Source organism: Macaca mulatta, chromosome 10 (assembly GCF_049350105.2).
Source record: "Macaca mulatta isolate MMU2019108-1 chromosome 10, T2T-MMU8v2.0, whole genome shotgun sequence".
NCBI classification, from domain to species: Eukaryota; Metazoa; Chordata; class Mammalia; order Primates; family Cercopithecidae; genus Macaca; species Macaca mulatta.
Window position 1 is genome coordinate 74,910,191 of NC_133415.1, and position 25,842 is coordinate 74,936,032.

The 25,842-nt window shown below is 41.2% G+C and overlaps 1 protein-coding gene across 31 annotated transcripts in view; it reads right to left on the reverse strand.

Moving 5' to 3' along the window:
* PLCB4 (phospholipase C beta 4) overlaps positions 1-16,340 on the reverse strand; it is a 437,093-nt gene extending 420,753 nt beyond the window's left edge. For 12 of the 31 annotated variants that reach the window (XM_077951242.1, XM_077951234.1, XM_077951219.1 and 9 more), the window contains exon 1: positions 16,115-16,340. The gene's annotated coding sequence lies outside the window, so the exon portion shown is untranslated. Of the gene's footprint in view, positions 1-15,816; positions 16,074-16,114 lie in introns of those variants that run through there. The other 19 variants (XM_077951235.1, XM_077951220.1, XM_077951231.1 and 16 more) reach the window with 6 other exon arrangements.
* Between the last annotated feature and the right edge of the window lie 9,502 nt (positions 16,341-25,842).

Consider the following 25,842-nt stretch of genomic DNA (forward strand, 5'->3'; position numbering starts at 1 on the left):
AGTTCACGCACATACATAAAGAAGAACGTTTATTATGTGACCCCATTCTATGCTGTAGCTATGCTAGGTTCTGAATAATATTTTAAACACAATATATCACACTTAGTCAGATGTATGCATTACTTAACTAATAAAATAGCACTATACTGTTTAAAAAGCTCACTCAAGTAATACTATTGTGAAGAAGAAAATTTAAAATATTCTTTTTTTATGTAAAGCAAATCAATGTCATGCTTTATAGTCAAGATGTCTTTATAGCCAATCTTTATATTAAAGAATGTACCAAATATAAATCATTCAGCAGTTATGTTCGCTGTTTTATAACTTCAATTCTACAAATATTTTATTTCTCCATTAGTGAAAAATTTAGATTGAAATTAATAAATAAATTAACTCATTCATAACACCTCCATTGTGCTGTTGGGTTTTTTCCTGACAGGCACCAAATTAAGCAAAACACTACAATGTACTTAATGAAAGTCTTATGAAAATTTATCCTCCACACAAAAAAAAATTACAAAGAGAAAGCACCAACTAACTAAAGAGAAATTAAAATATTTCCTAGACTACTGTTAATATGTTAGGAAAACAAAGCCAAAACCACTTTTATTTTGTTTTAGAAAATTACCCCAGGACTTACATTGATAGCAGAAAAATTCAACAAATACACATTATTTATCAAATTATAAATTAGGCAATGATTCAAGTTCCTAATTATGGAAAAGGATTTGAGCTCATTTAACATGACATGTTTTAATTATAAGACTCTTTAAAGAAGTATGTGAAATTCACATAGAAAAAAAGGAATAAAGAAACAGGCTAAAGAAAGACATGATTTATCTCATCTCTGCCTGTAAACAAATTAACTCTTATGAAAGCTCAGTGAAAGCAAATATCCTATAAACTAAACCAACTCAAGACAAAAATCACCTTTTGAAATTAGGAACGTGCGTTCAAATGCCAAAATTATTATTCTGATATATTGGTCCATAATACTTTGTTTTTATATCCCAAGGTCTGCTTTCATCTGCCTGTAAAAGAAACCCTCCACTGTATTAGGTTTCTAGGACTGCCATAACAAAATACCATAGACCGGCTAGCTTAAACAACAGAAATTTATTTTGTCACAGTTCTAGAAGTTCAAAATCAAGGTGCCAGTGCCAGCAAGCATGGTTTCTCCTGAGACCTCTCTCTTTGGCTTGACAACTGCTACCTTCTCCCGTGTCCCATGTCCTCATATGGCCTTTCCTCTGTGCCTGTACGGTCACAGATTCAGGTCAGGTCAACCTTATTTTGAAACCTGTCTATACATCTGATCAACCATGTGACCCTGAGTAAGTGCTGTGATCACTCAGTTTTCTTAGTATCGAATGGTGGTAATTATACCTAATCTGCAGAATTGCTGAGACAATGAAATGGGATTGCATTCTGAAGGCTCAGGGCACACTGTTTAAGCCTAATAAATGCTGGGTTAGCGGCCCGGTCTTAAAGAATCCTGGTAAGTTTCAACATTTTAAAATACTGCAAAGCCATCCAGTAAAGACTCAAAAATATCATAGAACTGGCTCAATTTCTTATGTATCCCATTCCACAGTGTGGCTCAAGCACCTGCAGTGCGTGTGTGTGTGTGTGTGTGTGTGTGTATGAGTGTGTGTGTGTGTGTTTGTAGAGAAAGAGACTTCCTCTCTGAGGGTCTCATACCCTGTATCTCATATCCTGTGTGAGGAAAAGAAGCAGTTACTGGTAAGCACTTATGTTCCCCACACCATAACCCTTCTGCAATAAGAAGGTTGCTGTCACCTCTAGAAGGAAATGGATAGGAATTGCTCTTGCGATATTCTAGACCAAAAACCCTGTTGACAAATGAGGCACACCTTCCATGTAATTATTGCCTTAATCTTTCCAACAAAGCTGGAAGCACTTTGGTTCAATATAACGTAGAACATTTCCAGAATGTTTTCAGAAGGCATCTGCTGCTCTTAATTAACGAGTGGATTCCTCCTGATCATCAATCTTTATGGAAAACCTGTGGGTCTGCCATATTTATAATACTGTAGCTGAGAAAATAAAAATTGGCACACAACAAAATGGTTTGGGAGAGCCTGATTCTAGCAGAGTCACTGCCAGGACATGTATTAATACCCAAATCATCTGCACTTTTAAATTTCCTCATTTCCCTTTGGTAGCTGCACAAGAAATCCCTCTATGCTACTTATGACAGATGGGGAGAAACTTTAACCAGTTTCTTTGAAACTCTTTCAAAGGGAATGAAAAATGGACAGAATGGGGCCATGCTTAAGATTCTCAGAGGGCCTCACAGATCCAAAAAGTCTCTAAATAAAAGGAAATATTCTCTATCTGTATTTCCAAGTGCTATCATGAAGTGTTTTCTGAACAGCTGCAATAACTAAATTATAATCCTCCTAAATGTTGTCTGCATTGAAATCTGAATAATGATATATCTAATAATTAACATACTTAGACAGCACTTTTCAACACAAAGCTAAAAGAAATCTGTGAAGTCAAAAAGAAGCCAATTGTGAAGAAGACATTTCTTAAGTCCTATTAATGCTTGGCGAAGGGGGCCTGGTGAAGACTGTCAAAGACACTCTTTTCACAAGATTCAAACCACTATGAATAAACTGCTCCCTTCTGGTTTTAGAACTATAAAAGATGTTCTCTAAAAAACAATATTCAGCAGAATATTTCCCTTCAATTAATTAATGACTTTCTTGCTTTCTCTGTTTGGCATTGATGTATTTGCAGGTCATTTTGAAAATAAAATGCTACAAGAGAATAAATACAAAGCATTTTAAATTACTAAGAGTCCCACTTGATAAAATAATCTGATTAAATAAATTATTTTCTTCCTAAATTTCCAACCATGTTTGAAATAAGAAATTTATTTTCTAATTCCTACACACTGTAGGAAAAATGAGAATAACGTGATTAAAATCAAACTCATAAAATAGGAAAAACAATATGAGTATGTGCCTATCAGGAAAAAAATGATAACCTATCTTCAGGGAAATGTCTCCTCTGGATCTAGTATACTAATTACAATATCAGGATTTCTGTTACCAGAAATAATGGATATAGAATTTTCAAATTATTTATCATATTTCCAAATTGATCATTCTGCTACTTTTCAATGACCAGTATAAATAATCATGAAATACTTTTTTCTTTAATAGGTCAGCAGATGTCTTCAGTTTACTAAACTTTGGCTTTTTTTTTTTTTTTTTTTTTGCTTAATCATCAGATTGTTTTCCTGATTTACCCAATCTGCAGACTTTGCAGTAATGGCATTTAGTTATTTTTTCATTTAAGAGACATCAACTTAGTCACTAATATGCACCAGATTGTTCCATTTCCTAAGAGAGTCATGCTGTGGCTAAAATTTGCAAACTATTCAACAGGAGGACTAAAGTAGGGCACCCAACCTGGACTAGAGTGGAAATCAAGGAAGGCTTTATAGGAAGATGGTAACTGCATGGAGTCTCTAAAGGCCTGTAGGAGTCAGCCAGTTGAAGAAGGGGGTTGAGTGCAAAGTCATAGTGCAAAGCCACAGTGTCCACAGTGCAGCAGGCTTTATGTTCTTGGATTTCAACACAGCCTAGTATAGGTGATGCAAATAAAGGAGTTAAAACTTCATCACAGAGGTCAGGCCGTGGATGGCTTACATTTGGCAAATTAGGAAGACAAATTAATCCTGATAGCAACAGGGAGCTGTTGAAGTATCTTAGAGGTAATGCTATAATAAGATTTGTTTTGTGCAAATTACTTTAGCTGGTGTGGAGAATGGAGTCAATGGCCAAAGATGTAAACTTATAAAGTAGTGTCTATTTGTCCCCTCCAGTAAACTGTAAACTTCTGAGAGCAAGATCTCACTGATAAAGTACCTGATGTTCACTGAATAGCCAACAGAAGACACGAATGAAGGCACAGATGAGAAAGAGACAGTATAGAGAGACTGAATGAAAAAATTCTTGGAACAATCAAGACAGGAAATCACACGGACATAAATTCAGGCTAGCGGCAATAGGAATGGAGAAAAGTGAACAAAAATGAAGGATATTGATGGGGTAGACTCAACAGACGGATAGCTTGTTTCATGAAGATTTAGAAACCGGAAGGAGACACAAGTTTGGAGTGAAGTTGAGGACTCCTGTTTTGTACACTTTGATTTGAAAGTCCCCATAGACTTCAATGTCAAGATCTCCAGCAGACAACAGGATATATCTGGAGCTCCAACAAGAGGTCAGTGATAGAGGAGTCTTCAGTAAATTGGGGGTTAAAAAAATGGTAGAAGTGAATGAGTTATCTTATATAGAAAGAGTTTACAGAGTGAACACAGTCAAAAGCAATGTAGAGACCTCCAGAGAATACCATTTTAAGGGCTAGGTAATGAAAGAGGTACTCATGAAGCTCTGCCTCTAATCTATGAAAATAGTGTATAATGAACAACCAAACCCTTGAAATCAAGGACTTCAGGAATATATAAGGGTAAAAGCAAAAATGAATTAATCTAGTGCAATTCCTTCAAGATGGAGAGGTGATACGACTTTTCCAGAGTAACCAACTCTGAGAACTTGCAAAGTAGTAGTTGCTAATAACCAGTATCTCAGTTTCTTACTCCATGCAATTTGGAGGTAAGAAGAAATGAACTCTGATATTCCTTATAGCAGTATCATTTTATGATTCTAATTAAGTTCCGTTGCTTGTTCATTCAGGACAAGTACACAAACCAAAGAGCAGACTTCACCTTTTCAAACAACAGGGCCAAGAAAACGAGAGAATAAATGAGCCTGAAATTTCAGAATCTTACTGCCATGCTGAACAAATGGGGAAATACAGCTTGTTCATTTCTACTCAGTGATGCTAATGATTCCGTTAAATTGACTTCTTTGAAGGAAAATTACTGTTAATAACCTTAATTTCCTCCTAGTCTCTTCTCCCAGGTACTGACATTTTAAATAAAATATTTTTTATAAAATATTAAAAGCAAAGGAATTATGTCTATCTTAGGAATCCAACTCCATGTCGAGAGACTATGAATCCCTTCTGTCTGTCCTATCTATAAGCCCACATTTTTGGTTAATCAGATAAACATATAACATTTCCCATTCTACGCATTTCCCAAGAAGCATAAAGCAAAATCCATTCCAAAGGGAACTAAAAAAAAAATATTTAATGTTACTCTAAGGCCCACCACAAATTATACTGATAGCAGCCATGTGGTATTGTAGAAGATTCCCAATTTCAATTTCAATTTAATCAATGTAGATGCAGTTTTATTTTCTTTGTCCACAAAACCAGACCATAAGCTTTCTACCCTGGACTGACTGCTTAACCTTGCAAACCTCTGTTCTGGAGGGCAAGTGGGTGGGAGTCTGAAACTGGCCTTCCCAGACCATTCACCTACTTTTTCCACCCTCATCCTCCTCTCTCCTGCCCTCTGGTTTCTGTCTGGGTTCGGCTAATGGAAGGCACCAGCCAACATTTAGGAGACAGGCAGAGAGTGAGGAAGGTATATATATTCCCCTCTGTCTCCCTGGAGGGATATTACAGGCTGACAGGGTCCCTCTAGAAAGGGATACAGCTCTTGTCAGCCTTTCTTGCCCCTTCCTTAGAGTAGGACTAACTCCCTGTCACTGCTGGGTCTTTCTTTAGCACCCACCCTGATTGTGTTCCCTACACCTGCCCACATCTTCCAAAGGGTCCCTTTAACAAGCCCTCCTCAAAGGACTTGGCATACACATGCCATCTGCTCCCTAGCAGGGCCCTGAATGATACAGGTTGAAAGAGTGACCAGGTGGTGCCCTCCACTGTGCTTTCACAGACATTATCAAAGGAAATTGTCTGTAAACTGTGAAACACTATAACATTTCCATGAGCAAAACCTAGCACAGACTTTCTTGAATATGCAAGGTTTCAATGCCAAGGAAATATGACTGTCCCACCATATTTCTACAATTCACAGTGTGTTGTAAAAATAAACATGCAGAAGGCATACAATCAGAATCTGAATGTCACTGCCAACCGAACCAGAATTTTTCTTAAAAAATGAATATCTGGAGAAACAGATGAAAGAACTAAATCCATCTTTGGGAAACAGAAACAGTATTTAACTTTCCTGTCATTTATCTAATCAAGACTCACTAACCCTGACTGAGTCTCAGTCTTTCAAGGAATGTTGTAAAATTCCAAATAATTCACTTCATATTATTGATAACAATTACAGTTATCAAAGTAGTCCCTTCTGAAAATAGGAATCAATCAATGACCTAGATTTCCTGTAATATTTCTCCCAATATCTCTTTAAAAGAGAACATGATGTAGCGGCCAGGCATGGTGGCTCACACCTATAATCCCGGCACTTCAGGAGGCTGAGGTGGGCGGATCAGTTGAGCTCAGGAGTTCGAGACCAGCGTGGCCAACCAACATGATGAAACCCCATCTCTACTAAAAATGCAAAAATTAGCTGGGCTTGGTGGTGCACACCTGTAATCCCAGCTACTCGGGAGGCTGAGGCAGAAGAATCACTTGAACCAGGGAAGCAGAGGTTGCAGTGAGCTGAGATCGTACCACTGCACGCCAGCCTGGGCAACAGAGTGAGACTCCACCTCAAAAAAAAAAAAAAAAAAAAAAGAAAGGGAAGGGAAAGGGAAAGGAAAAGAAAAGAAAAGAAAAGGTGTAGTTTCTAATTTATATAGTCCATTATCTACATATCATTTCTAAAAAACATGGCCAGGCCAGGCACAGTGGCTCACACCTGTAATCCCAACACTTTGAAAGGCTGAGGTGGAAGGACTGCTTGAGCCTAGGAGTTCAACACCAGCCTGGACAACATAGCGAGACCCTGTCTCTACAAAAACAGAAAAAACTAGCCAGGTGTGGTAGTGTGCACTTGTGGTCCCAGCTACTTGAGAGGCTGAGGCAGGAAAATCACTTGAGCCCAGGAAGTTGAGGCTGCAGTGAGCCACGATGGCACCACTACACTCTAGCCTGAGTGATGGAGCAAGACCCTTTGTGCACATTGTGAGAAAATAAAATAAAATAAAATAAAATATAAAAAAATAAGAGTCATGGACATTAAATTCAGGTATCCATTAAATAAAACTATTAAATAGCATTATCTCCTAATCTTCTCATTCTTTTTTAACTAAAAAGTAAAAGAGATTCTTAAATAATGATTATTTGAAAATCTAAAGCTACAAACACACCTGGATAGGATTTTTTAGCAATGAAATTAATTTTATCAGGCCAGTATTAACATCTGATCTGTCTGTGTTGGCTGTGGACCACCTCACTTCTCTAACCACAGATTAAAGGGTTCTTATGGACATTTTCCTGCTGGGAAGGGTCTAGAGTTTCACAGCTCACTAGATTGATCAGAAAACAGATTTTCAACTCTCTGATTTACAAGGTATGTCTTTCTTAAAGAGTTTTTACATTAGCCCCTTAACTGATCAATTCGTTTTGATTAAGAATTGCATTTTCAAGGGATTTTAAGGACACAGTCTATTTCTAAAATCACTTCCCGGTATGCCATATACAAGTGAAATCTAACTGAATTAGTAAAGCAAGGTAACAATATGGGACATGATGCAATTAGAGGCTATGTTCAGCTGCATCATCAGAGGTTCCACAAATTTCATGGAGACCTTTTTAAAGGCAATTCATCAGTGCTCTGTCAAAATTTGAAGTGTGCATAGGCTTTTGACCAAATAGTTCCATTTCTAGAAATTTAGCTACAAAAAAATGTTCTCACACATGTGCACAAAGACCTATGAACAAAGATCTTGAATCTTTCAGTGTGCAATAGTGTCAACAGAAGAATGGTTAAATAAAATACAGTATATCCATACTACCAAATTTTATGCAATATTAGAAAGAACAAGATAACTAATATATTGACATGGAAAGCTCTCCATGATATACAGTTAAGTGGACAAAAGCAAGACAGTCACAGAAAAAAATGTATACAATATGATCCAGTTTATATAATAAGAAAATGACACGTATATATGCTTACATATGTAAATGTACAGAAAAAAGGAGGGAAAGAGGCTATCTAAACTATTGCCAATGACTATATCAGGGAATGGGTGTACGTGGAAAAGGGTACTTTGCATTTTGCTTCCATATTTCTGCATCATCACTTCAATTGGAACATACTAATGTATTACTTACATCACTTTTAAAAAAACAATGAAAACAAAAAAATTATAAGAAATCCCAGAGGGGGCTTTGATGATTTGTCCAATAATAGTGTCTTGGCAGATACAAGAGAAACACATCCCGAAGGAACTGCATTTTCATTTGATCCAGTGTGGTCTCTCATTTAAAAGCACCAAGGAAAATGAGGGCTGTTAAGCGGACTGCACCTTGAAACACTAGCCTGCAGAAACAGATCTGTATTCCATATTCCAGGACATCTTGTGACTGCTTAGAGCTCACATCAGTGAGGCAGGCAAGAGAACCTCTGTGTCTCCATAAATGAAGCCATCCTATTTCTCTACACTTGGGTGTTCTTATTTATTTATTTATTTATTTATTTATTTATTTATTTATTGAGACAGAGTCTCACTCTGTCACCCAGGCTGAAGTGCAGTCGTGTGATCTCGGCTCACTGCAGCCTCTGCCTCCGAGGTTCGAGCAATTCTCCTGCCTCAGCCTCCCGAGTAGCCGGGATTACAGGCGCCTGCCACCACACCCGCCTAATTTTTGTATTTTTAGTAGAGACGGGGTTTTGCCATGTTGGCCAGGCTAGTCTCAAACTCTTGACTTCAAGTGATCTACCCTCCTCTGCCTCCCAAAGTGATGGGATTACAGGCATGAGCCATCACACCCAGCCAGGTGTTCTTATTTTAAAGGAGCATCATGAAACAGGAGAAAAAACCATGTCCTTCCCCCCTCAACTTTGTAATTTGCCAACAGCTTGGAAAAATGGGGTACAGGGAAAGAACAAACAAGCAGAAATTCAGAATCTGAAATCTACGTACACTGGAAATAAATGACCATAACAACCTTTACAAGAAATTTTACAGCCAAAAATATTAAAGGGCAAAACAAAAGCTACTGACATTTTCTGGTACACGGTGTTTCCAAGCCCTTACAGTTAACAAAAGGCTCAACATGGGAGCTCCTGGGTCCAACCACAAACGTGCTTTGTTTGACCACACCATGGGCTGACAGGTTTGTTTTTCATGTTAATTATTTCCAAACATTTTAAAATGAGAAGACTCCAAATAAATCTGGATTTCATGCTTCTCTTGAAAATGTAGAGGCACTGACAATCCTGAGCCCTAGGCCCACCTGGCAGAAACCTGTCAGACCCGAGTGGTAGCTGCCCCATGGGAAGGGGCACAATTGGTCCCCCGGATGGGCGCAAGCCTCACCACTCCCTAAGGTCTCTGACACCTGGTCAGCCACACTTGGGCCTTTCACTTACCTGGCCCTTGGAGGAATCAGAGTATACAACACCCTCACTAAAACCATGAGGAACTTCACCAGGTAAAAACCGGCCTTCCAGAAAACTAAAGGCCGTTTAGGCTACCACAAAGTAGCATTTAGTACTCTCCCTATCACAGATTTCTGGCATGCAACTGCACAAACAGAAGTACCTAGAATTAGATAAGAATGCACAGTTTTATCCTCAACTTCTTATTCCAATTCCATATTCACAGCAGGATTGCCAGAAGCTTTTGTCATATCTCAGCCTAGTCACTTAAAATAATTATCACAAAACTTGTTACGGTAACAAGTCTTTCTGCAGCATGCACCAGCTTAATGACAGGTAATACACAGTATGGTGGTTAGAAGTTGGAGTTCTGATGTCAGCCTACCTGAGTTTCAGTCTCAATTCTAACTTTAACATCCTGGGATGATTAACTTAACGTCTCCTAACCTCAGTTTCCCCAAATATAAACTGGAGATGCTATTAGGACACACCCAAAAAGGCTGTCAGAAGGATTAAATAAAGTGGCACATTTTAAGTGCTCAACAAATGTCTGTTGTTTTATTTTGTTGTGGTTATTATAATACTAAGTAAAGCAGAGAAGTTGAGAACTCTCAGAGAAACTCCATGGAAAAACAAGAGCTATGATGACTGCCCCTGAACACCAGAGAGCCCTAATTCTTCTAGTGGAGGTCTTTCTCCCTCCAGGCCTAAATGGCTTATATGTTTTGTTTTGTTTTGTTTAAGAAAAAAAAAAAAAAAAGGCTAGCTGGGAGACAGATACCCTGGGGACAGCATCTGGCTCACTGAATTATATTCCGAAACACCAAAGTCACAGAATTTTGAAGCTATTAGGACTGAGTTAATATTAGGTCCCTCTGTCCAAATGCAGTCACTGGGCTTGGCAAGTCCAAAGGAAGATCTGGTACTTCATGGTGGTCCTGTGGGATGACTGAAACTTTCTGTACTTGCAGAGTAGCAGAGTAAGTGTCCCTTGTAAGTTTTATAGGAATTTTCTCAGGCTGTTTGTATGGATAAGGTCAATGCCATCTACCCCTGTAAAGGAGAACAAGATGAGAGCCATAATACTAGTAGTACCATTAGGAGAAGGGGCACTAGCACTTGTTAAACATGCTTTAATTGTTCAAGAGCGTAAGAAAGGCAGTGTATCTTAAAGGAATGATTTTCCTGGCCCAACGGTGTTTCCATAGCTACAGGTGGAATTTCCCAAACCTGGGCATACCCAAAGATCCTAGGATCCTTTGCAGCTGTAGTAGCAGCAGTAACAGTATGCTGCATCATTCACAGTGCAGCACCAAGCACTTTTGCCCCATAAGGTTATTCTCCTCATTTTACAGATAGGGCAACTGAGGTTCAGAGTGGATGCCCAGGGTCACACAGCTAAAAGAGGGCATCTGTCAGCATTCAAGCTAAAACAGGGCATTTGTCAGGAAATCAGTGCCTGATTCCAAGGCCTGAAGGTCTCAGCAACCACTGCTCAACGCAAACCCACAGTGAAAAGACCCACCCAGCCAGGGGCCTCTGGGAGGAAGCATTTCTTGAGGAAACATCATCTTCACCTTGTGTGGGTCATGAATGCCCTTTGCAATATGGTAAACCTTAAAGACCTTTCTCAGCATGATATTTTCATTTTATTATTATCTTTTTAATAGAGTCTCACTCTGTCACCCAGGCTGGAGTGCACTGATGCGATCACAGCTTACTATAACCTTGAACTCTTGGGCTCAAGTGATCCTCCTGCCTCAGCCTTCCAAGTAGTTAGGATTTACAGACATGTGCACCACACTCGGCTAATTTTTTTATCAGTTTTTTTTTATATAAATTGATCTGACTGTGTTACCCAGGCTGGTCTCAAACTCCTGGCCCCAAGTAATCCACCTACCTTCCAAAGTGCTAGGATTAGAGATGTGAGCCAGCATGCCTGGCCCAGCATAATATGTTTAAATATATAAAATTAAATACTTAAAAGTACAATGGAAATCAATCTCACTGAAATATAATTATCAAAATAACTTTTTAAAGGGATATGTGAATTAATACATGTGTTTCTCTTCAACCCACTAAATGCCAAGATCTAGTAGTAGCTCTAACACCTGCCCCAATTGTCACTTGGAAGTCAGTGAATATAAAGATATAATTCATTTGCCACCTACATTCGTGAACCCACCAAACGGCATCCTTAGCCCTAAAATGAAGAACTCCTGTTCTGGAGAAGAAAGGGAGATGTCAAATGTAAAATCAGGGGTCTGTGGTCTCTTCTCCCTGGATGAGCTGCTTACAATTAATTACTTCAAGTTGCTTTTTTCCTCCTGTTTCTAAGGAAATGGCTACTTCAATTCACTCATGTCTGGAAGCCAAAGACATGCTTTAATTGTTCAGGAGGACAAGAAGGGCAATGTATCTTAAAGCAATGATTTGCCTGGCCCAAGGGTATTTCCACAGCTAGAGGTGGAATTTCCCAGCCCTAGGCACACCAACAGATCCTGTGAACTTTGAAGGAGACTCCCAGGAAAGGGGAGAAGATAACACTATCTTATGGTCACATGGTGTGTGACATTCTCATTGAAGGTTTCATAAGTAGTGAGTAAGAGAGGTGTTCAGAGAAAAACCTTCTGCTTTATGTCTGTTTCAACTATTTTGATTTAATAAAGGAAAGGAAAAGTAGACAAAGTTCATGCAGGGAAAATAAAGACTCTGCTGGTCATTCATTCCCTGGAACATAAGGATTTCCTAGCTGAGATTTGAAAGGTATAGCATTATTACTTTCATCTCCTAGAGAAACTTGGGTTAACGCCTTCAGCATAGAAAAGCATCCAAAGGCGTGAGCTTCCACCCAGATTCTTTCCACCCTTCCACCCAGAAAAAGGGGTTTGGGAGTGGTTGTTGCAATGAAGTGAAGTGGGCCTTACAAATAAAAGTTATTCCAGGGTGATATTTTCAAAGCAAGCTTAATTCCAACCAAGACAATGCAAACGTCACACTCATCCACTCGGTAATGCATAATCACCCAGGTCTGCCTCCACTGGCAAGGAAGTAAACTCATTTTTATATTTGGTTAGCTAAAGAATCACAGCCTAGGAACATGTAAAACCTTTATATCATTCTAAGGCATAACTAGATAAACAATATTACAATTTGAGAAAGTATTTCTACTTTAAAGGGTGAGGCTTTATCAAAAGCAAAACTATTAAACAAACAGATACTAAGGAATAGAAGAAAGAGCTACACAAGGTTATTCTTTCCCCAATATGAGAGAGAAATAGGAAAATGTGGAATGGACAGCACTGAGAATTAAGCAGTGTCCTTGCAAACACAGTTAACATCTGAAAACCAATAGCAAAACCACAGTAAGTCACTGCTGCCACCCACCAGCGATGAAAAGCTGTATTTATTTCCCAATAGGCAGATAAGTCCCCTTGACAGACACTAATATGGCCTACACATTCATATATTACGAGGTGAAAAGCAACTATTTTAAAAACTTCAATCTGGACATAAAATACAACTGTGATCATTAAAACGTCCCCAATTAGTCCTTGACCTAATTTTGCACATCAAATACAGAAGTTCTTGATTTTACAGGGACTCACTGTGGAAGACAGTTTATTAAAAGACCTGGGCCATTGGTGCTAATCAACATGCTGTTTCACCCTTACTTTATAAGAGATCACAAACAATAATTTAGTCACAGTCTGCTAAATAATTTTAAGTTTCAAAGAAAATTTATACTTCCCCAAGAATAGCTGAGTTCACTATTAAGTGTGCAGAACATGAGAAATCCAAAATCTTTCTTACATTACCTAAGTGCTCTAATCCAAAAAGATAAAATTTACTCTCAAGATTTCAAAATAAAAAATCAAACTCAGCTAATTACTAATTTTTTTTAATAATCTGCAAAATGTTTTCATTAATTCTGTTATTTGAGTTTGCCAGCTGCATCTAAAAAACTGGGGATGAAAATTCAGACACTAAACTCAGAAGCTAATTTCATTTATATTGTTACACCCTTTCACAAATTAGCATGCTAATGTGATCGCAAGGAAAACAGCACAGCAGCCCTGAAGCTCACTTTCACCTCAATTTTACTTAGAGGGTGGGGTAAAGATGAATATCAGGCAAGCATTTCAATTCTTAATAAATCAAACCCCAAAATCAAGTTAGTGGTATCTTAGGAAAATACCATGTTCATTGAAATTGCCAAATATAACTGCCCCATGTTGCCAAAGTCAGCAGTATACATTAATCTAAAGTCAGTTGTGCATAATCTTGGGAAAGGCAAACTAGCTGTGCTATGGGCACTGAATGGACTTTGCTGTGGTTGAAATATTTCAGAGGTGATACAGATTTTTAAAATCTTTTTCTGCAAAAGGTTTTTGATAACCTGTAACACTTTTGTAACTACCGTATTTCTTTATCTTATAAGGCAAAAACACACCGCCTCACGATTACAGGACATGTAAGCAGTTTAACATCACTCACATTTTCAGGCATACAAATATAAAACTTCCAATAGAGTATTTTAGAACAAAGCTTTCTGCGTGGGTATGCATTTGCAAAATAAAGGTAGAATTATTCCGACAGATTTAAATGTGCACCCAGTGATCAAATGGAGTCAGAAATTCTGTTTTGACAGTTACTTGTAGAACAGCATTTTCAACAGCGATTAATTCAGAGCTGGGTAGGAATATCATCAAAACTAAGTTCTGATTGTTGAGTAATAATATAGTTGGAAGGAAGTGTAGTCCATAAGCTAATACATGGTACCTTTAGCTATGTTACAATATGTCACATTCAAAAGGTTACTCGTCTGGCAGCAAGTCTTATGTTCATAAAAGTGCCAATAAAAATGTTTTGTCATTTCAAAAAGTGATTTTTTATGAAAACAGGTGATCTCCAAAGATGGCAATCATTTATTAAACTACTACAGTTCAAAAGGAAGATGATATAATAGATCAATACACCAGCTGAGAATCATGCAAGACTGTCCTACGAAAAACAGCATTCTGGATTACATAACACAGATAGTGAGGGATTACACCTCGTGCCCCTGCTGAGCTAGACTTTTGATCTTCTGTATGATTCTATAACTGAGGCCACCCAAATTTGAAGAGTATAAAATATGAGGGTCTCCGTTCAACCACACATTTCAGAAAACAGCAGTCTTGAAAACAATAAAAGAATAAAGTTAAAATTTTACCCCCCCCACACACACCTACACACACACAATTTTCCTATACTGAAGAGCACAACTGTTCAGATACTTTCTTAACCTCCTTGGAGCCTCCCCAGGTAAAGTCACCAGTTGCTTTTCCTGGTCATGTTTACATTATAAATCTGATGTCTCTATAAAGGGGAAATTCAATATCATTTTTAAATGATATATAGCTGCCTATGTTTGAATGCCACTATTGCCAAACAAAAAGAATTATTAAGCAGCTATCTCCACATATATATAACTTAAATATATAGACCACTACATATCACATATATGGTAAAAAGAAAAAAAAAAGACCTTTCCTGAATATTCTAGCCAAAATTAAATTTCAAATACATGTTTTAGAACAATAGCTAGAATCACTATAGAAGTTAAGAGGAAAAAAAGTTAGAAGAGTAGGGTCATCTTTCAGACATATCCATATTTATGGAAACTATAGTGGGGCAGTTGTGTTTCTCTCTAGGAAAATGCTAGTTTTATGATTCTAGATAAAGTTGCACTTAAACACACTTGGAAATTAGAGAATTCCATATTTTCATAGTTCGATTCAGTACCATGAATACGAAGTCTACACTCAGAAGTATTGTACTATACAGAGTCTAACCGGTTAAAGCAAAAGCAACTTTAAAATTCTGAAAATAAGGATTTCCTTCACTAATAGGCTTTTAGGAGGCCCGAACCCTGCCCCCAATGAGTGCTAAGCCTGTCAGTGTTGTTTTAAGTGGAAACGGTCAATCATTTCTATGATTTCCCCAGAAGAGGCGAGAAGATCCACACGCATACACATTTACATGCGTTGCACGGTGCCAACTATTTCCAACCAAAATAATCATACACACGTCGAGCCGAGCTATTTCTAGCCCAGAAGAGGGTGAAGGTCTGGAGAGAGTCTGAGGAAACCCAGCAGGCGATGACTACAGGGGAAGGGGGATGGCGTCTGGGTCCCCTGCCACCCGCGCGCACAGGGCGCCTCGCAACCGGCACCTGCACGGGGTCCCCGCTGGGCGTCCGGGTGCGCGCGCGCGCGTCCGGGACGCACCCGCGGAAAGCAAACAAGCCCTGCAGGCCAGGGCTGGCGGGAGCATCCTCGGGCGGGACCCGAAATGCCTTTTCCTACCTGTCACTTTGCCTGGAGCTGCTGCCGGGGATGCGGTGACGGCCGCTGCCTGGAGACCCAGTGTGTACGCGCGTGTGTGTGCGCGCGCGTGTGTGCGGGTGCGTGTGTGTGTCTGTGTGTGTGAGATCTTGTTAGCGGTGCAGCTCACTTACTGCTCCCGGCGCCACCACCCCCTCCCCGCCATAAAGAGCCGCCGCCAAGCCCGCTCCCGGCGCACCCCAGTCCCGCCCTCCCTCCTGCCTCCGCCCCCCCTCCTCGGCCTCCCAGCCTTCCCGCCTCCCCACCGCGCGGTCCTTACCTCAGCTGAGGGCGGGGGTCTCCGCTGTGGCTCCCCGGCGAGCCCACGGGACAGCGCCGACCCGCCCGCCCACCGCCGGGCCCTGCGCGTCCCCGGCTCCGGGCCCCGCCGCCCCTCCGCGGCCCGCCGCTCCCTCCTCCCCTGCCCCCGAGCCTCCCTCCTCTTTCTCGCCTCCCGGCTCCAGAGCCCGAGCTGTCGCCTCGCAGCCCCAACCTGCCCAGGCTACGGAGCATGCCCAGTGCGGCGCGCCCGGGCTGGGCTGGGGGTGGGCAGGGGCCGGGCCGGCCGCCCAGTTGCCGCGAGCCCGCGGGGCGAGGAGGGGGCGCCTACTGGGTCGGGGGCGCAGCCTCGCGGGCCGGGGGCCGAGCAGCCGAGGCGGGTGGTGGGCAGCGCCAAGAGGAGGTGGGTGGGGCGTCCGGGGAAGCCGGCCCGCGAAGCGCTGCTCTGGGGTCTCCCTGGCGGCTCCCCGTTGCATGTGCCCCATGCCCAGGGGTCGGGGGCGTACGGGATGGCGCTGGGCGCAGAACCCGGGGAGCGAGGGGCAGGAGAGCGGCACCCTCCTTGGATTGGAGACCCGTAGCCCGCCTTGGGCCGTGTGGAAGGGCTCAGGACTGGCCAGAACGGGGCCCCCAAAGCCGTTGGCTGGGTGGGGGACGTGCTTATTTGTTTATATTCGGTTTCATAAACACATACAGCGCTTACAATGAGTCCTGCAGTGTTCTAAACGCTTTTTATTCATTTAATCCCTAAAACAATCTTCCAAAGCAAGTACTACTACCTCTTTTTATTTCGCGGGTCTTACACAGAGCCACAGAGATTAAGTGGTTCCAAAAAGTCTTCCCACAAGTGCAACCTCAGACATGCAAACCCCCCAGACTTTGGTCCCCGGGATGCTGGGGCGCTGCTCCAGCCAGTTCCTGGCTTTTCCCGGCCCTACAACGGCCCCCAGGTGCCTCCGAGTCACACTCACACCCAGACCCTAATGGTGTTCAGTCTGGCATCACCCTTGTGTGGACCCTCACAACGTGCTGCTCCCGGACTCCGGAGGACTCTCTCCTCCCCAGGCCACTCCACCGCCTCCTCCGCCCGGCCGGCGGCCACCAAAACCCGGAGACGTGGCACCTGCGCATTGGGAACTGGGGCCATGCTCGCAGCTGCACTAGGCATGCTCAGCCGCCTGAGCCGGTCCGTCTGGCCAGGAAGAAAGAAAGGGCCAGACAGGGCGAGAAGTGTAAGAAATGGAGGGGGAATGTGTGTGCAAACAATCGTCCAGGCTGTGATGGGCAGGGGCAGTTGTAGATGCAAAAGGCTCTTTCCCCTGGCACATCCTGGCCATTTCCTGGCAGGGTTAAGAGATGGGGGGAATAATCATCAAAAGTTTAACCAACTGGGCATCCTTAAGCAAGGGGGGAGCTGAGGCCCCACTGACCACTTCCCAGCTCAACTACTAAACTGTAATTTTAGCTGAGCCTGGAAAAAAAGCTCCTCAGCAGCTGAAGCTGTCTGCCTGTGAAGAAGCCAAGAAAAATATCCCAGACCAAGTTTCCCTGCAAGATTGGAAAGGAAAGACAGATCCCAGGGAAAGGGTGGTGGCTCTTCAGTGTTAGGGATATTAAAGATGTGGTGATTTTGGCTGGGCACAGTGGCTCACGTCTGTAATCCCAGCACTTTGGGAGGTCAAGGCGGGTGGATCATCTGAGGTCAGGAGTTCGAGACCAGCTTGGCCAACATGGTGAAATCCCGTCTCTACTAAAAATACAAAAAAAAAAAAAATTAGCCGGTCGTGGTGGTGGGCGCTTATAATCCGAGCTACTCAGGAGGCTGAGGCAGGAGAATCGCTTGAACACGGGAGGTGGAGGTTGCAGTGAGCTGAGATAGCCCCATTGCATTCCAACCTGGGCAACAAGAGCAAAACTCCGTCTCAAAAAAAAAAAAAAAAAAAAAAGGATGTGGTGATTTTGAGTGATTCCAGCATGATAAGGCAGTGTGTAATGGGCATACAGGTTGCCTGGGGATCTTGTTAAACTCCAGATTTTGATTCAGCAGATCTTGGGTGGGATCAGATATTTTACATTTCTAACAAATTCCCACAGCATGCTGATGTTGCTGTCTTTAGATCAGATTTTTAGTTGCAAGAGGTTAGGGCAGTATTTTAGGTCTGTTCTTTATTTTATATGTATAAGAAAACCAAGGTTCAAAAAAGTTAAGCAATTTGCCCCCAGATCACATGGTCAAGAAGTAGTATCACTAGGCTCAAACCCAGTTCTCCAGGGCTTCCTGTGTATGTTCTTATATTCCCTAGGTATCACTCACAGACAGATGAGCTGAAGCTGTCATCTGTGTGTCTTGACAGTTTTTAACAATAGAACATAATATTATTAGATAATGCACCCAAACATATTATATCAGTTAGCCTTTGGTGTGTAACAAACCACACCAACACATAGTAGCCTAAAGCAACAATTATTCATTAGCTCACAGTTCTGTGAATCAGTAACTGGAGCTAAAATCAGCTGAGCAGTGTCGTTCTCCTGGGCCTACTCGTGCAGCTGCAGACATGCGGAGCTTGGAGCCTCATCCGGATGGCAAGGATAACAGGGTATTCCCATATGGCTTCTTCGTATGGTGAATTCCTAGTTCCCAGCAGCAAAAGAAGGAAAGCCCCAATTCAAAATAGCATTTTATACCTCTGCTTGCTAATGTGCTACTGACCAAAGCAAGCCACATGGCCATGCCCAGATTCAAAACATGGAGAAATCAATTTCAATTTTGATAAAAGGAGACGCGAAATAGAGCAGTATTTTGTTTTTAAAATCTACCACACACATCAGATTCCATAAAACTAGCCCTCCTGCCTTAGAGTTCAAAGTTATATAGATTAAGCCTATCTTTCATTTTATATATTGGTAAACTAAGTCACAGTAATCTTTGTTGTTACCGTTAAGTCTCCAATCTAATAATGTGTTTATTAAGGAATCTCAACTCAGTTAGGTATAAACATTAAATATTTTTTTCTCTAATCCTAAATTCAATCCAAATTCTAAATTCCCTTACCCTGCCTTTGATGACATATTAGATGGTCATTCATTCAACTTTTTTTTTTTTTTTGAGACAGGGTTTCGCTGTGTTGCCCAGGATGGAGTGCAGTGGCATCATCATGTCTCACTGCAACCTCAAACCCAGGGGCTCAAGTGATCCTCCTACCTCAGCGCTCCCAGTAGCTTGGACTATGAGTGTGCACCACCACACTTCGCTAATTTTGTTATGTTATTTTTTTATAAAGACAGAGTCTCACTATGTTGCCCAGGCTGGTTGTGAACTCCTCGGTTCACATGATCCTCTTGCCTCAGCCTCCCAAAGTGCTTGGATTACAGGTTAGAGCCAATGGATTGAGCTCGGATTACATGTTTGTGCCTGACCCATTGAACAAATTTTTTGAAACCTTTTATGTGCCAGGCACTATTCTTTGCCCAGGATACTAAAGTAAGCAAGAGACAAAATCATTGGCCCTAAGAAACTTAGATACTACCACAGGAGATAGACAATAGCATATTAAAAATATATAACATTGGGCCTGGTGTGGTGGTTCACGCCTATAATCCCAGCACTTTGAGAGGTCAAGGTGGGCAAATCACTTGAGGTCAGGAGTTCGAGACCAGCCTGGCCAACGTGGCAAAACCCCAACTCTACCAAAAAATACAAAAATTAACTGGGCATGGTGGAGTGAGCCTGTAGTCCAGCTACTCAGGAGGCTGAGGTGGGAGAACCTCTTGAATCTGGGAAGTAGAGGCTGCAGTGAGCCAAGGTCGTGGCCCCTCCAGCCTGGGCAATAGAGTAAGACCCTGTCTCAAATATATATATATATATATATATATATATATATATATATATATATATATATATATCTGAGTAGTGCTAAGTAGTGTTTTATAACTTATATACGTAAATATATATAATATCCCCCCATATATATATATATATATATATATGTAAAACATTGAGTAGTGCTAAGAACCATGGTGAAAAGAAGGCTTCCTGAGATGATGTAGAGGGGCAGCTATTTTAGATAGGGGTCAGAGATGGCCACTCTAAGGCCATTTAAGTAGAAGCTGAATGAGAGATGTTAATATCTAGGGAATAGTGTTTCCAGCAGCAAGACCAGCAAAAGCTCTCAGATGAGAATGTGCTTGGCATGTCCAAGGGAAAAAAGGAGGCCAAAGTGGCAGAGCAAGACATGGAGTGAGCATAAGTGGGGTCACAGAGGCAGCAGGGGGCCAGACCATGTAAGGTTATAGAAACGACTTTGGACTTTAGTCTAGGTGTGTCATGAACCCATTGAAAGATGTTATACAGGGTCATGACATGACTTGATTGATGGTTTAGGAAGATGTGCATTAAGAATGCCTATAGGAGGGAGAGGAGAAAAATGAGCCTATTCTAAGGATACAGCAGTGGGTCCACTAGGGCAGAGTTTATCATTTTTCAGTATTAAAACTCAGACCAAGTGGATTAGTCTGTTTCATGCTGCTGATAAAGACATACCCAAGACTGGGTAATTTATAAAGGAAAGAGGTTTAATTAAGTCACATTCCACATACCTGCAGAGGCCTCACAATCATGGAGGAAGGCAAGGAAGAGCAAAGTCACATTTTGCATGGATGGTGGCAGTCAAGAGCTTGTGTAGGGCAACTCCCCCTTATAAAACCATCAGATTTCATGAGACTTATTCACTATCATGAGAACAGTATGGCAAAGATCGATACCCACGATTCAGTTACTTCCCACCGGGTCCCTACCACAACATGTGGGAATTATGGGAACTACAATTCAAGATGAGATTTGGGTGGGGACACAGCCAGCCATATCACCAGGTTAAACCTTCACCTTCAAATTCAACTTAAATTCAGTCTTCTGTCTTCTCCCTGTTCCATTACAGGCCCTGCTAGGTGCCTTAATTCTTGAAGTGGAAGGTTAGCGGCAAGGGATCTGGCCTTTAAACATTTTCCTACCCACTGCCCTTCCCCAGCCACCCTCCCCAACCCTGTCATTTGCCCTTGAAGGCCTAGTTCCTCTAGCATGTTGGGCAACAAGAAGGAAGAAGAAAAGGACCAGTGTCTCTACCTTTGACCTATAGCCATTATGACCCTCTCTTGGTTCACTGTGGCTGCTTTTCTGCCTAGGAAATCAGGGCCACACTCTGTGTCAGGTGTGCAACGCAAAGCCATGGAGATAATAAGGGAGGCCCTTGGAGTGTCCTTCTGGAACTCCCACCCCAGGTTCTCCTTTTTTCCTAAGCTCCACAGTTCTCTTCATAGTGGTCCAGCCCAGAGCATCTCAGTGCTGGGTCTCACATACCAGGTAGGCCACCTTATTGGGTGAGGCATCTGTAAGAAAGTTAAGCTGAGAGCCTTCTAGAGTATCCACTGGAAGCCCAGAGAAAATAGAGAAAATTGCCCATCTCAGCCAGGCTAAAGGGTTGGCCAGCAGGAAGGCAGGTAAGATGGAGCTATTTCTGCAGCAAGGAGGATGCCTAGACCAATTATGAAGACTTTCTCTAGAATGTGGATCCCTGAACACCTCTTAGTGCTCAGCTGTGGACTCTAGTTATCAATTACCTGGCAACATTGTATTATGCAAATTAACATTCACCACAGGAAAAGTCAAAGCAAACTACAAACACCACCAGTTCTTTACTTTGATTTTTATAAAGTCTTGCTTATTGTCATTGTTACTTAATATGAAAGGATAATAGCGACAATAAGGACCTTTAGGTGAACAGTTTCAACCGTATTAGCAAAAGACCATGGTGTTTCTCTTTTAGAGAAAGGGCAGTACATCTCTTGTTCTCAATTAAAGTGGCACATTAATTACAGTTTTCACCTAGCTTTTTGCATGCTGTCCTTTGGAAGACAGAGATCATCACTGGCCCATTTGTCCAGTTTACCTTAATTAGAGACATATATCTTTGAAAAGTGGGCAGCACACAGACAGGACTGACATGAGCTGTCTGGACCTCAGGGTATCCTTTCCCTAACTTTGTGTCTTGTTCCCCTGTGTGCTAAGCAACTAAAACAACTTTGGTTTTCTTTGAATACCAAAGAAAATGATATTGAAGAAAATTGCCTAAGGATTGAGTTTATGTACAATGTAATGTCTGGTGAAAAAAACAACAACACTGAACTTTCAATTAAATTAATTGTTGATTGGAGTGTAAAGGGAAAATAGAAAAGTACAATAAAGATTAATTCCATTCCAAGCTACTTGCTTAAGAATAGAATTTTGTATATATCAGCTAGGCTTAGGATATGATTAGACTGTAGATGTTCAAATAGACTGGATGATGATGAAGAAGAAGGTGATGGAGGTATATATATACACACAAACACACACACAATAAAGTATACAAATCTTAAGTGGGGGCTTGAGGAGTTTTACTTATATAAACATATATGTGACCTTGGATCAAAATATAAATCCTTTACAGCAGTCCAGAAATTTCTTCATGTACTTTCTCAGTCAATATCCTTCGCGCGTGCACACACACACACCCCACCACCACCACCACCACCACCACCACCACCACACCAAAGGTAACCACTGTTTAAATACCACAGATTTGCTTTCTCTGATTTGTGAACTTAGTATAAATGAAATCATGCAAAATGTACTCTTTTGTGTCTGGTTTCTTTCGCTGATCATTACATCTGTGAGATTCATTCATGTTGTAGCTTGTATCTGTAGTTTCTTCCTTTGTACTGTTGTGCAGTATATCATTGTATAATAAAATAGAAGGTATTTATACTATCTATTTTAATGGTAAAAAACATTATGGGATTTTTTTAAAGTACACATGGAAGCTTCTCAAAAGCTGGTCGTGGCCGGGCATGGAGCCTCATGCCTATAATCCCAGCACTTTGGGAGGCCGAGGCAGGCGAATTACTTGAGGTCAGGAGTTTAAGACCAGCCTGACCAACATAGTGAAACCTCATCTCTACTAAAAATACCAAAATTTGCTGGGCATGGTGGCACGCACCTGTAATCCCTGTTACTTGGGAAACTGAGGCAGGAGAATCACTTGAACCAGGGAGGCAGAGGTTGCAGTGGCCACTGCACTCCAGCTTTGGCAACAGAACAACACTCTGTCAAAAAAAAAAAAGAAAGAAAGAAAGAAAGAGAAAGAGAAGAAAGAGAAGAAAAGAAAGGAAGGAAGGAAGGAAGGAAGGAAGGAAGGAAGGAAGGATGGAAGGAAGGAAAGGAAGGAAGAAAAGAAAAGAAAAGAAAAGAGAAAGCTGATCCTGGTACTACTATACTACTTCTTTCCATATTCTCTATTCCTAGCACAATGTGATATACTAGGTGTTCAATACTGGGTTGTTCTGTGAGAATGAAGAATATTCTGTGTCATGGTAAAGTAAATTCCCAAATATTTTATTCAAAAGAACACAAATAAAATTATGACATATTTCTGGATAAAAAATGGTTTACTCCAAATAATTCAACTGACAAATTATTTTTCTGATGCCAAAACATTAGTAATCATTCCTTTGAAATGTGAGAAATATGTGCTGTTAAATTTAAATCAGAAAGCCTCAAAACTGATATCAGTATTTAACCTACAGAATATGATTTACAAATGAGTGCACTGTTCCCACTTACCTGTTGTTTATGACAGGATTACGTAAAATGAAATGAGAGCATATGGAAAATATACCCAGTACTTAATGAGGCTGCTCAACTGCTGGCCTAATTGCATGGTTTTATGTTTCTCTCCATTCTTTAAATGTGAACAAATCAGTTTTGTAAATACAATGATTCGCTCGTACCATTTCTGTTATGCTGCAACAAGATTAGAAAAATACATTAACTTACAATATAAATATCAATTGCACACTCAACAAGACTCAATGTTCTTTTCTTTCCTTCACTGACTCCATGTGGTTGGAATCACAACAAAAGTACAATTCAGTTAAAATGATTATTCCTCTATGCCTCAGGAAGCCCAAAATTTTCACCCACACACAAAAATAAATTTTTGACATTATTTTTTAGTCAATTTTTCCATTGTGATTAATACTGACCAAAACAATACTAATAATTTTTTTGCAGTTTTCCGCCTAGAAGTGACTTAGAGGATCAAGTGATCCAATCATTTCAACTAACTGATGAACGGTTTCTGTGTTTTGTTTTTTGGTTTTTTTTGAGACAGTCTCACTCTGTCACCCAGGCTGGAGTGCAGTGGTGCGATCTCCCCTCACTGCAATCTCCACCTCCCGGGTTCACGCCATTCTTCTGCCTCAGCCCACCCCATCCCCTCCTCCACCCCCTGACTCCCCCCCACCCCGCCCCTGTCCCCAGCAGCTAGGACTACAGGCAACCACCTGTATTTTTGTATTTTTTAGTAGATTCGTGGTTTCACCTTGTTAGCCAGGATTGTCTCGATCTCCTGACCTCATGATCCGCCCACCTCGGCCTCCCAAAGTGCTGGTTGATGAACATTTTAAGTCTGAGAGGCTGTGTGACTTGGTCAGTTTGCATACCTAGCTGATGGGACTCCAGCTTCCTTTTCAGAAATTGGACTCACATCAGTTCAACAAAATCCAGAAGAAGGAAGACAAGATTAATTGAATTTTTACAGAATTTTACGAAGCTTATATTTTAGCTCATGATCAAAGGAAATTTTTTCCTTGTATTTCATAGGTGTTTCCTAGAAGAAGTTCCTTTTCTAGACTATTAAGACTATTAAACTGAGCTGGCAGGGTGCCATGACTCATGCCTGTAATTCCAGCACTTTGGAAGACTGAGGCGGGTGGATCACTTGAGGTCAGGAGTTCAAGACCAGCCTGGCCAACATGGTGAAACCTCGTCTGTACTAAAAATATAAAATTAACCAAGCATGGTGGTGCATGCCTCTAATCCCAGGTACTCAAGAGGCTGATGCAGGAGAATGACTTGAACCAGGGAGGCGGAGGTTGCCAGAAAGTCCCATCTAAAATTTAGGAAGGACTACCACATACAGTAGGTCAGGTTGTACACTGCATAAGGATACTCAACCAATGGGACAAGTGTTGGCTGAGATGCTCCTCTTGCAAAGCCTTTTGCTTGGCACTGGGCTGAATCGGCCCCAAAGACGTAGTACACTTTTTTATTTTGCACATAATTGTGGTATAGGGTCTCACTCTATGGTGTGGATGTACCCACCAGGTTTACCTTGTATATATAGTATTCTATTAAATGCAGCAGATTTGCAGACAAATAACTAACAGCAAAAGATTTGTGTGATATTTATGTTTTTCCTCCCCTTTCAAAATAATATTAATGCAACCAGAAATGAATGTGTCCATTTTGGCTGGTTCATAAAGGGCTTTATTCCATCTCAACTTCATGGTAATGGCAGAAGTACCAGAGAGAGGAAGTGCCAATGCCAAGCCCATTTTACACCTCTGCTTGCATCATGTCTGCTAACATCTGGTTGCCCAAAGCAAGTCACTGGGTTGGGCCCGGTGTTTAGGTATAGGACAAAATGACCTGCCCATAGTGGGAGGGTGCTGCGAAGGATACAGATCGAGAGAGTAGAGAATACTTGAGGTTACGACTGCCATCTACCACACGACATTATTAGATTTCACCTTCCTTAAAGAGAAGGACTGCTTCTTATTTAAATTCTAATCTCCAGGGTTCAACATGGTGCTTAGAATATAGTGAGGTGGTAAAAAATATTTGCTGAACTA